This window comes from Oncorhynchus mykiss, chromosome 24 (assembly GCF_013265735.2).
Source record: "Oncorhynchus mykiss isolate Arlee chromosome 24, USDA_OmykA_1.1, whole genome shotgun sequence".
In the NCBI taxonomy this organism is placed as follows: Eukaryota; Metazoa; Chordata; class Actinopteri; order Salmoniformes; family Salmonidae; genus Oncorhynchus; species Oncorhynchus mykiss.
Window position 1 is genome coordinate 411736 of NC_048588.1, and position 12672 is coordinate 424407.

Below are 12672 nucleotides of genomic sequence, written 5' to 3' on the forward strand. Positions count from 1 at the left end.
CTTCATGGTTGAATTGCTGCAAAGAAACCAATACTAAAGGACACCAATACGAAGAGACTTGCTTCGGCCAAGAAACACGAGCAATGAACATTATACCGGTGGAAATCTATCTTTTGGTCTGATGAGTCCAAATGTGAGATTTTTGGTTCCAACCACCGTGTCTTTGTGAGACGCATGATCTCCACATGTGTGGTTCCCACTGTGAAGCATGTATGAGGAGGTGTGGGTGTGCTTTGCTGACACTGTCAGTGATTTATATAGAATTCGAGGCATACTCAACCAGCATGACTACCCAATGACCCAACACACCTCCAGGCTGTGATAGGCTGTGTCTCCCAACCCCTCCTGTCTCAGCCTCCAGTATTTATGCTGCAGTAGTTTATGTGTCAGGGGGCTAGGGTCAGTCTGTTATATCTGGAGTATTTCTCCTGTCTTATCCGGTGTCCTGTGTGAATTTAAGTATGCTTTCTCTAATTCTCTCTCTTTCTTTCTTTCTCTCTCTTGGAGGACCTGAGCCCTAGGACCATGCCTCAGGACTACCTGGCATGATGACTCCTTGCTGTCCCCAGTCCACCTGGCCGTGCTGCTGGTCCAGTTTCAACTGTTCTGCCTGCAGCTATGGAACCCTGACCTGTTCACCGGACGTGCTACCTGTCCCAGACCTGCTGTTTTCAACTCTCTAGAGACAGCAGGAGCGGTAGAGATACTCTGAATGATCGGCTATGAAAAGCCAACTGACATTTACTCCTGAGGTGCTGACCTGTTGCACCCTCGACATCCACTGTGATTATTATTATTTGACCCTGCTGGTCATATGAACATTTGAACGTCTTGGCCTTGTTCTGTTATAATCTCCAACCGGCACAGCCAGAAGAGGACTGGCCACCCCTTATAGCCTGGGTCCTCTCTAGGTTTCTTCCTAGGTTCTGGACTTTCTAGGGAGTTTTTCCTAGCCACTGTGCTTCTACACCTGCATTGCTTGCTGTTTGGGGTTTTAAGCTGGGTTTCTGTATAGCACTTTGAGATATCAGCTGATGTAAGAAGGCCTTTATAAATTTGATTTGATTTTGAAATTTGATTTGATAGGGCTATTTGACCAAGAAGGAGAGTGATGGAGTGTTTCATCAGATATCCTGGCCTCCACAATCACCCAACCTCAACCCAATTGAGATGGTTTGGGATGAATTAGACCGCAGGGTGAAGGAAAAGCAGCCAACAAGTGCTCAGCATATGTGGGAACTCCCTCAAGACTGTTGGAAAAGCATTCCAGGTGAAGCTGGTTGAGAGAATGCCAAGCTTGTGCCAAGCTGTCATCTAGGCAAAGGGTGGTTACTTTGGAGAATCTAAAATCTAAAATATATTTTGATTTGTTTAACACATTTGGTTACTACATAGTAGTATAGTAGCATAAGTGTTATTTCATAGTTTGATATCTTCACTATTATTCTACAATGTAGAAAATAGTACAAATAAAGAAAAATCCTTGAATGAGTAGGTGTCCAAATTTTTGACTGGTACTGTAAGTATTCACACACCCCTTTGTTATGACACTCCAAATTGAGCTCAGGTGCATCCAATTTCATTTGATCATCTGTGCCACGTCGCTTCAACATGATTGGAGTCCTCCTGTGCCCAATTCAATTGTTTGGACATGATTTAGAAAGAAACACAACTGTATATAAGGTCCCACAGTTGACAGTGCATGTCAGAGCAGAAACTATACCATGAAGTCCAACGAACTGGACATAGATCGCTGAGATAGAATTGTGATGAGGCATAAAGGGGATAAAACAATTTATAGAGTGTTGAAAGCTTCCAAGAGCACAGTAGTCTCCATCATTGGGAAATTGACAAAATATGGAACTACCTAGACTGTCTAGAGCTGGCCGTCCGACCAAACTGAGCAACCGGGCAAGAAGGACCATGGTCAGAGAGGTGACCAAGACCCCAATGACCACGTTGACAGAACTACAGGATTCCTCGGCTGACATGGGAGTACCTGCCAGAAGGACAAGTCTCTACAGCACTTCACTTTTCATGACTCCTGAGAAAAAGGCACATGACAGCATGCCTGGTGTTTGCAAAATGGCACGTGAAAGACTCTGAGAGCGTAAGACAAAAGATTCTGTGGTCTGATGAGACAAAAATTTGGTCTGAATGCAAAGTGTTTTGGCTGGAGTAAACCAGGCACAGCTCATCGCCCGTCTAACACAATGCATACTATGAAGTATGGTGCTGGCAGCATCATGCAATGGAGATGCTTTTCAGTGAAAGGGACCGGGAGATGGTAAGGATAGAGGGAACAATGAAGCCAGCCAAATACAGGCACATCCTTGATGAGAACCTGCTTCCGAGTGCAAACTACCTAAAGGGCGAAGATTTACATTACAACAGGACAATGACCAAGGACAATGGCAAGAATTGTGCAAGCTAACAGGTGGGCCACAAAAGACAAATGATGGCACAGTACAACAGTGGTGTTCAGAACGGCATCTCGGAACGAACAACTCGGCGATCCTCATTACGGTTGGGCTATTGCAGCAGACGACCACACCGGGTTCCACTCCTATCATCTAAAAACAAGAAGTGGCTCCATTGGGCAATGCTGGACAATTGAGGAGTGAAAAAACATTGCCTGAAACATGACAGCGAGTTCAGTTCACTTCAATGGCCTGCACAGTCCCCAGACTTCAACCCAATAGAGCATCTTTGGGATGAGCTGAAACAGGCTGTTCGCAGCATGAACGTACTGCTGTCCAGTCTGCAACAACTGCTTGATGACATCGTGTCAGCATGGACCAACATCCCTGTGGAACATTCCCGACACCTTGTAGAATGTACTGAAGAAATCAGGCTATTTTGGAGACAAAGGGGGGACCGAACCGGTACTAGATGGGTATACCTACTAAACTGGCCGGTGAGTGTAAAATACAGTGCATTCAGAAAGTATTCCGACCCCTTGACCTTTTCCACATTTTGTTACATTACATTACCCTTCCCCCTTTCTTCCTCATCAATCTACACACAATACCCCATAATGACAAAGCAAAAACATGTTTTTAGAATTGTTTGCAAATGTATAAAAAAATAATAAAACATAACATTTACATAAGTATTCAGACTCTTTACTCAGTACTTTGTTGAAGCATTTTAGACAGCGATTACATCCTCGAGGGTATGATGCTACAAGCTTGGCACATCTGTATTTGGGGAGTTTATCCCATTATTCTCTTCAGATCCTCTCAAACTCTGTCAGGTTGGATGTGGAGCGTCGCTGCACAGCTATTTACAGGTCTCTCCAGAGATGTTCGATCGGGCTCAAGTCAGGGCTCTGGCGACGCAGCTCAAGGAAATTCAGACTTGTCCTGAAGCCACTCCTGCATTGTCTTGGCTGTGTGCTTAGGGTTGTTTTCCTGTTGATAGGTGAACCTTTGCCCCAGTCTGAGGTCCTGAGCGCTCTGGAGCAGGTTTTCATCAAGGATCTCTCTGTAACTTGCTCCGTTCATATTTACCTCAAACCTGACTAATGTCCATGCCGCTGAAAAAGATTCCCACAGCATGATGCTTCAACCACCATGCTTCACCGTAGGGATGGTGCCAGGTTTCCTCCAGACATGACGCTTGGCATTCAGGCCAACGAGTTCAATCTTGGTTTCATCAGACCAGAGAATCTTGTTACTCATGGTCTAATAGTCCTTTAGGTGCTTATTGGCAAACTCCAAGCGGGCTGTCATATGCCTTTTTACTGAGGAGTAGCTTCCATTTGACCACTCTACCATAAAGGCCTGATTGGGTGCTGCAGAGATGGTTGTCCTTTCGCCCATCTCCACAGAGGAGCACTGTCAGAGTCACCATCGGGTTCTTGGTCACCTTCCTGACCAAGGCCCTTCTCCCCGATTGCTCAGTTTGGCCGGGTGGCCAGCTCTAGGAAGAGTCTTGGTGGTTCCGAACTTCTTCCATTAAATAATGATGGAGGCCACTGTGTTCTTGGGGACCTTCAATGCTGAAGACATTGATTGCTACCCTTTCCCAGATCTGTGCCTTGACACAATTCTGTCTCGGAGCTCTACGGACAATTCCTTTGACCTCATGGCTTGGTTTTTGCTCTGAAATGCACTGTCATTTGTGGGACCTTATACAGACAGGTGTGTGCCTTTCCAAATCATGTCCAGTCAATTGAATTTACCACAGGTGGACTCCAATCAAGTTGTAGAAATATCTTAAAGATTATCAATGGAAACAGGATGCACCTGAGGTCAATTTTGAGTCTCAATGGAAAGGGTCTGAATACTTATGTAAATAATGTATTTTAAAAAAAAGTATAATAAAATTGCAAACATTTCGAAAAACCTGTATTTGCTTTGTCATGTGTGTACTTTCTGAATGCACTGTATAATCATTAGATATACTCTTTGAGTAATGAGGTTTAAGAACGTGATAATTTGTATTTCTATGTTGGCCTGATATGGTTCCCCATCAAAGACAGCTGTTTATCGTTGTCTCTGATTGGGGATCATATTTAGGCAGCCCTTTTTTCCCCCACTTTCAGGTGTGGGATCTTGTGTGCACACTAGTAGCTTCACGTTTCGTTTGGTTGTTTGTTGTTTTGGTGAGTTTCAGTTCATAAAAAATATGTGGTACTCTATTCACGCTGCGCCGGGGAGTATCGCCGTCCGAAGGAGGCGATAGAGGCAGCGAGAGAGAGGCAGCGAGAGAGGAACAGCGTTGATACGAGGAGTTAAGTCGGAGAGGTAGGCCACAGAAACCCCAAGAAAATGTTTGGGTGGGCACATGGAGCAGTCGGCAGAGCCCAGGAGTAAACCAGAGCCTGTCTGGGAGAAGAAGGAGAATTCGGAGGAGAGAGAAATGGAGTTGTTGAGTTGGTGGAGGACGCACGGATTTGGATAAAGGAACGTGTTGTCAGTTTGGTACCACCTGAGTCAGCTCCCCGTACTCGTCCTGAAACCTGTGTTAAAGTTCCGGAACAATTGATGCCAGCTATACACACCAGGTCTCCAGTGTACCTTCACAACCCAAGTGCGCTTTCCCAGTCAGGTGTGTCCTGTTCCTGCTCCTCGCACTCTCCCTCAAGTGCGTGTCCCCAGTCAGGTCCGTCCTGTGCCTCTTCCCCGCACTCGCCCTGAGGTGCATGTCATCAGCCCGGTACCATCAGTGCCGGCACCACGCATCAGGCCTCCAGTGCGCCTCCACAGTCCAGAGCTTCCGGCGACAGTTCCCAGTCCAGGACTGAGCACTCGTTCTTGTTATTTGTGTTACTATTTTCTATTTGTATTTTCAAATGTTCTTATAATCCCTTTCCCAACAATGCAGAGTAAGTAAGCATTTCACGGTGAATACCTGCTGTATTTGGTGACATAAAATTATATTTTGTTTTGATTTGCTTGTAGAGTCTGTGGCTGTGGTAGCTCCAGAGCTCAAAAAGCATGCACACTGGTCTGGGTGGGTCTCCCATCATAAAGCCCATGACTAATAGCACCGAGGGCTGTAATTAAGACATAGAAGAGCGTCTGATGTCCCACGATTCGGCCAGAACAACCCCTCTGCTACAGGGGTCTTATTAGCATATTCACTGTGCATTCATTGTACCATACATACCCTACTGGATTAGAACACATATTCTGGATTTTGGTTATCCATAAGGGTAACGTTTCAGTCAATGCAGTAACGTCTCCTTTTTTTCCCTCCTAGGAAGGTATGGTTGATTGTTCAAATCATACTACAATTTGACACCAACACCAGTGCAACTCCCAATTCATGTAGCGGTTGAGTCTTATACTTGGCCTCTTGAGATGTTTTGACCCTGCACAGATCCTCTGCTTGTGTCTACTGGTTGTTACAGTATCTGGTCTCTCTTTACAGTAACTTAACAGCCTCCCTCTTGTGTTCCTCCCCCTAGCCTGAACTTTGAACATTCGGCATTCCTCCCTGTCACTGAGGGGATTGGCTAATACTCTGGGAATGTAATGGCATCGGACAGTCTCTCCCACTTCCAAGTCAGTACCTGATGAGGCCTGTCCTCTGTTCGCTAGCTGGGTAAATAACAGATCTCGGTTGTTTTGAGACCTGAGCCACTGTCTTTGTCATCACCGTCTCAGAAAAATGACTCATACGACAAGCAGGAGTGTTATTAAGCGAAACATGTGAAAGTTACGACTACAACAGGCGTCAGGTGTCCCTCAGGTAAGCCTAGGGTCAGGTTCATTGGGCATCAAACAGAAGAAAAACGTAAAAGGAGAGGGACTACCTGGATTCCAAAAATAAACAAAAATGTTTGTTTTTCTTTTCAAATCGTTTGAATGTGCCCTCATGAACACGTCCCTGATGTTTCAACTTTTACCTTTTTATATAATGTAATGAACACATCTAAATTAATGTGGATGACTACAGATAATCCTGAATGAATCGTGAATAATGATTAGTGAAAAGGTTAGACGCACAAATATCATACCCCCAAGACATCTCTTAACCTCTCTTACACCCCAAAAATGCTAACTGTTATTGTATCTAACTTTCTCATTCATTATTCACAGTTCTTTCAGGATTACCTGTAATTGTGGAAGCATCCACATGAATGTATAAGTGTTTAGAAACATTATTCTTATTTACAATAAAAGTCACTCCAAAATGACACTACATTATTTCTATTGGGCACAAAATAATTTGATACACAGCCAAAACAAACAGCAAATGCATCCAACAAATTTGTAGAGTCACAAGCTTGATGTAGTCATTGCGTGCTATGAATATGGGACCAAATACTTTTTTTTACTTTTTTTTACTTTTTTTTTTTTACTACTTTGATACACACAAGTGAAATTGTTCCAATACTTTCGATCTCCTAAATTGGAGTATGTACAAAAAGCGTTGTAATATCTGAACGGTTTGCCCGATATGGATGAAAATACCCTCAAATTAAAGCTGACAGTCTACACTTTAACGAGTCATTGTATAATTTAAAATCCAAAGTGCTGGAGTACAGATCCAAAACAACAAATGTGTCACTGTCCCAATACTTTTGGAGCTCACTGTACGTGTTTTAAACCATAGTTTGTACATGGTTTTGATGACATAAAACTGATAAATTACTTGGATCGAATTGTTTAGATTTTTCCATTGTTGTTTCACAGAGAAAAGGAGGTGCTACTACTGTGCCTCCCAGGAATAACAAGCACATCTAGCTAGCTAGCTCTTATCCAGGAAGACTAGCTATGGGAATCTAAAGCAGGTTCCCACTGATATTTCAGAGGCTACATGCCCCTGACTGACCACATGCTTTCTCTCTGGTTTGAGGTGTGAATGGGTATCACATTTTTTACACATACAGTACCAGTCAAAGGTTTGGACACACCTACACATTGCAGGGTTTTTCTTTTTATTATTTTCTACATTGTAGAATAATAGTGAAGACATCAAAAATATGAAATAACACATATGGAATCATGTAGTAACCAAAAGTGTTAAACAAATCAAAATATATATTTTTTGAGATTCTTCCAAGTAGCCAGCCTTTGCCTTGATGACAGCTTTGTACACTCTTGGCATTCTCTCAACCAGCTTCATGAGGTAGTCATGTGGAATGCATTTCAATTAACACATGTTAAAAGTTAATTGGTGGAATTTCTTTCCTTCTTAATGCGTTTGAGCCATTCAGTTGTGTTGTGACAAAGTAGGGTTGGTATACAGAAGATAGACCTATTTGGTAAAAGACCAAGTCCATATTATGGCAAGAACAGCTCAAATAAGCAAAGAGAACTGACAGTCCATTATTACTTTAAGACATGAAGGTCAGTCAATACAGAAATGTAAGAAGTTTGAACGTTTCTTCAAGGGCAGTCACAAAAACCATCAAGCTCTATGATAAAATTGGCTCTCATGAGGACCGCCACAGGAAAGGAAGACCTCTGACGCAAAGGTTCATTAGAGTTAACAAAAGTTGCAGCCCAAATAAAAGTAACAGATGTTTATGGTTAGGTACACATTTGTGCAACGATTATGTGCAAATGTTATACGATTAAGTGCAAATGCGCTTGTTAAATCATCCCCCGTTTGGCAAAGTTGGCTGTCTTTGTTAGGAAGAAATGGTCTTCACAATGTTCGCAACGAGCCAGGCAGCCCAAACTGCTGCATATACCCTGACTCTGTTGCACAGAACGCAAGAGAAGTTACACAATTTCCCTAGTTAAAATAAATTAATGTTAGCAGGCAATATTAACTAAATATGCAGGTTTAAAAATATATACTAGTGAATTGATTTTAAGAAAGGCGTTGATGTTTATGGTTAGGTACACATTGGAGCCAAGACAGTGCTTTTTTCGCGATTGCGCTTGTTAAATCACCCGTTTGGCGTAGTAGGCTGTGATTCAATGATAAATTAACAGCCACCGCATCGATTATATGCAACGCAGGACAAGCTAGATAAACTAGTAATATCATCAAGCATGTGTAGTTAACTAGTGATTATGTTAAGATTATTTTTTTTTTTTTAATAAGATACGTTTAATGCTAGCTAGCACCTTACCTTGGCTCCTTGCTGCACTCGCATAACAGGTAGCCAGCCTGCCACGCCGTCTCCTCATGGAGTGCAATGTAATCGGCCATGATCGTGTCCAAAAATGCAGATTACCGATTGTTATAACTTTAAAAATCGGCCCAAATTAAATCGGCCATTCCGATTAATCGGTTGACCTCTAGTGTAAACATTCACAGTGCAGGGTGGAAAAAGTATGTGAACCCTTAGATTTAATAACTGGTTGACCCTCCTTTGGCAGCAATAACCTCAACCAAACGTTTTCTGTAGTTGTGGATCAGACCCACACAACGGTCAGGAGGAAATTTGGACCATTCCTCTTTACAAAACTGTTTCAGTTCAGCAATATTCTTGGGATGTCCGGTGTGAACTGCTCTCTTGAGGTCATGCCACAGAATCTCAATCGGGTTGAGGTCAGGACTGACTGGGCCACTCCAGAAGGTGTATTTTCTTCTGTTGAAGCCTTTCTGTTGTTGATTTACTTCTGTGTTTTGGGTCATTGTCCTTTTGCATCACAAAACTTCTGTTGCGCTTCAATTGGCGTATAGATAGCCTTACATTCTCCTGAAAAATGTATTGATAAACTTCATTTTTTCCGTTGATGATAGCAAGTTGTCCAGGCCCTGAGGCAGCAAAGCAGCCCAAACCATGATGCTCCCTCCACCATACTTTACAGTTGGGATGAGGTTTTGATGCTGGTGTGCTGTGCCTTTTTTTCTCCACACAGTGTTCTTCCAAACAACTCAACTGTAGTTTCATCTGCCTACAGAATATTTTGCCAGTAGCGCTGTAAAACATCCAGTTGCACTTTTGCAAACTTCAGACATGCCAATGTTTTTTTGTTTGTTTAGTGTTTTACATATCGTAGACTCGTCAACAAAGATGTTAGCATGTTCCAGAGAGTTCTGTAAGTCTTTAGCTGAAACTAGGATTCTTCTTAACCTCATTGAGCATTCTGCGCTGTGCTCTTGGCAGTCGTCTTTGCAGGACGGCCCCTCCAAGGGAGAGTAGCAACAGTGCTGAACTTTCTCCATTTATAGACAATTTGTCTTAACGTGGACTGATGAACATCAAGGTATTTAGAGATACTTTTGTAACCCTTTCCAGCTTTATGCAAGTCAACTATTCTTAATCTTAGGTCTTCTGAGAACTCTTTTGTTCGAGGCATGGTTCACATCAGGCAATGCTTCTTGTGAATAGCAAACAAAAATTTTGTGAGTTTTTTTTTTATAGGGCAAGGCAGTTCTAACCAACATCTCCAATATTGTCTCATTGACTGGACTCCAGGTTAGCTGACTAACCATCTCGGATGGTTGAGGGGCAGCTCTTGGGGCACTGTGGGGGGGGGGGGGGGGGGGTCTTGGAGGGCTGGTGGCCTGGCGGTTGGGAGCTTGGGCCGGTGGCTGATGGATTGCTGGTTTCGGTCCCCGTTTTTGACCGTGTGGGAGATCTGTCGACGTGCCCTTGAGCATGATACAGCAAGTATGTTGTACTTTTTAAATATTCAATACAATATATATATATATATATATATATATATATAAACTATTCCACAACAACTACCTAATAAACACAAATCTAAGTAAAGGTTTGTGTGTATTAGGTATTTGTTGTGGAATTGTTAGTTCACCTGTTAGATATTGCTGCACAAGGCAATGACTCAAGGCTGCTGCCCACTGCAAGATCATTTGTCCTCCAAGATCATTTGTCCTCCAAGATCATTTGCCTGAATATACTTACTGTATTTTGACCCTACATTTGTACTGTTTTACCATTGTTTTAATTAAACTGCTTTTAAATGAGTCTGGTGGTGGGAAGTCTTATTTTATCAACAGCCTTCTCTTTGATTGATAAGACTTAGCAACCCATATCAACATAGGGTGCTGAATGATAGTGTTTTAAAAATGAGCTTGCATGTGTATTACCAGATCACCACATTGGGTTTGATGTTGAGTCTTTTTTCTCATGTCAGAACCCTAAAGCGATCATCATATGAAAGTCACGTAGAATCTGTAGATCATTTAGAAAACTTAATTGAAAACATGATTAACAACATTAACCATCCCAGCCTTGATAAGTATGTTATGATCTCTCCCATTCGATGTGTTTGTCTTTGGATCAGGCAACCAGGTTTTAACAGCTGAATCTATAGGAAAAACAATTCGATAAAAATCCAAGTTCAGTTCTTCACCCGTTTGTCGTATTACTTTGTGAGTAGTTTTATGAGGTTGAAATATGTGGAGAAATATCCCCTGGTCATGGCAGTGTCCTATAAGCAGAGAACAGAAACAAGACTTTAGAGGAGATGTCATGGTACACTGGCACATAATAACAATACTTATGACTGATGAACCAGTGGTGATCTCACCTTCTCCACCTTGGTCTTCTCCCCCTTTGCCTTGGTCTTCTTCTTGACCTTGTTGTTCTTAGTGGATCCAGTCTTGTTCCTCTTCCCAAAACAACATACCAGCCTCCTCCAGAAAGACATCTTATTGGGATTTGAGGAAGCCTTGTCAACCATTGCCACAGGCTTCTCCTCAGGAACTGGTTTGCCGATGAGGTCACAGTGAGGGTAGATGGAGTACGGCCATGACATGCCCCCACTCTTGGAGATGGAGGACCGGCTCAGGGCCCTCTGAGGCTCACCCTTGGAGGCCCAGGCAGCTTTAGGGAGAGGTGGTCGGTGCGTCCAAATAGGTTGTCTCGGGTTCATCCAAAACTTGGCTGATTGAAGCACTCAGCTCCACAACCTCTTGGCGGAGCAGCTGCATCTGTGTTAGGAGGGCTTCAGGGGAGAGGGGCCGTGTCCATATCTGTGTTGAAGTGTGCACTGGGCTTTGATCCAGCAGGACAGGTTCAGTTAATGCAATCAGGTCGGCAACCCCTTGTTGGCGCAGGAAAGATCCAAGTGTGGGGGGGGGCACTGTGGTGAAGCCTCCATAGCGTTGCTGCTTTGGTCCAGGACAGGCTGCATTAATGCAGTCAACTCGCCAAGCTCTTGGCGGAGCTTTTGCATCTTCACCAGGAGGGCCTCAGGAGGGGAGGGGGGCTGTGGTGAACTATCGCCTGCACATGGCCATCCACAACTTGAGCTTCCATCCATGACAAGCTGAATTTATGGATGCAGATCTCTTTATTCACCCAATAAAAGAAAGACACTTGTTCAATAATAATTGCTTGAAAAGAAACAAGTAGCCTAGCTAATGAATTTTCAATATCACGAGAAGACACGGATAAGGAAACAATTAAGTAAAATACAGACGCAGGTAATGCTCGAAGTTGACAGCAACTGACGAAATGAATCCCTCCTGATTCTTCAACGATTTGTGACAGCTGCGTCATAATGACTAGGAATCCATAATAGTCCTAGAATATGTTGCGTAATATTCGGATTCGTACTAACCCAAGGAACAAAACCACATACTTGTATTTCCTCTCATTATATTCTGGCTGCCACGAATGTGGTTCATCTTTATGTAATTTAGCTCAGGTCAGTGTGTTATAATTGCTTGCTGCGCGTAAAACCATGCTCGCGTATTTCAAGGATACAGATTTAAAGAATACGCCTGCTAGATCGCACTCTTGAAAACAATTACAAATTCACCAGTTTTAGTTTTTAATTCATCTTAATTTACAGATTACCAAGAAATCTGTGTCCATGATCGAGATTAATCAAGTGTGCACTGCATTCACTACAGCTCTGGCGAGACCTCCCAGTCACATCTCTGTGGCTGCTCTTTGACAGGCTCCATCCCAATTTTACACTCCTTTAGGCTCTGTCATGCCAAATATTATCAACGCTGTGATGATCATTAAGGCCTAAATGACATAATTTTCAACGTCGCTATGCAAACAAGCCTGATTTCCGCGACAATTTCGCTGTTTTAACAAGCTGTAAACTAATATAATGAAAAAAATAATTCGAACTACTTTTGGGTACCTTGTTAACATTAGATTTCATGTTCTATGACTTCAACATTGCTACGTTTCAGAAAAGGCAAATAACGTGTAATCTGCTTGACAGATCACGAAGTCAGCTAATTTACTCCACAAATGTCTTGTTAACAAACTATAGTTTTGGCAAGTCAGTTAGGACATCTAATTTGTGCATGACACAAGTCATT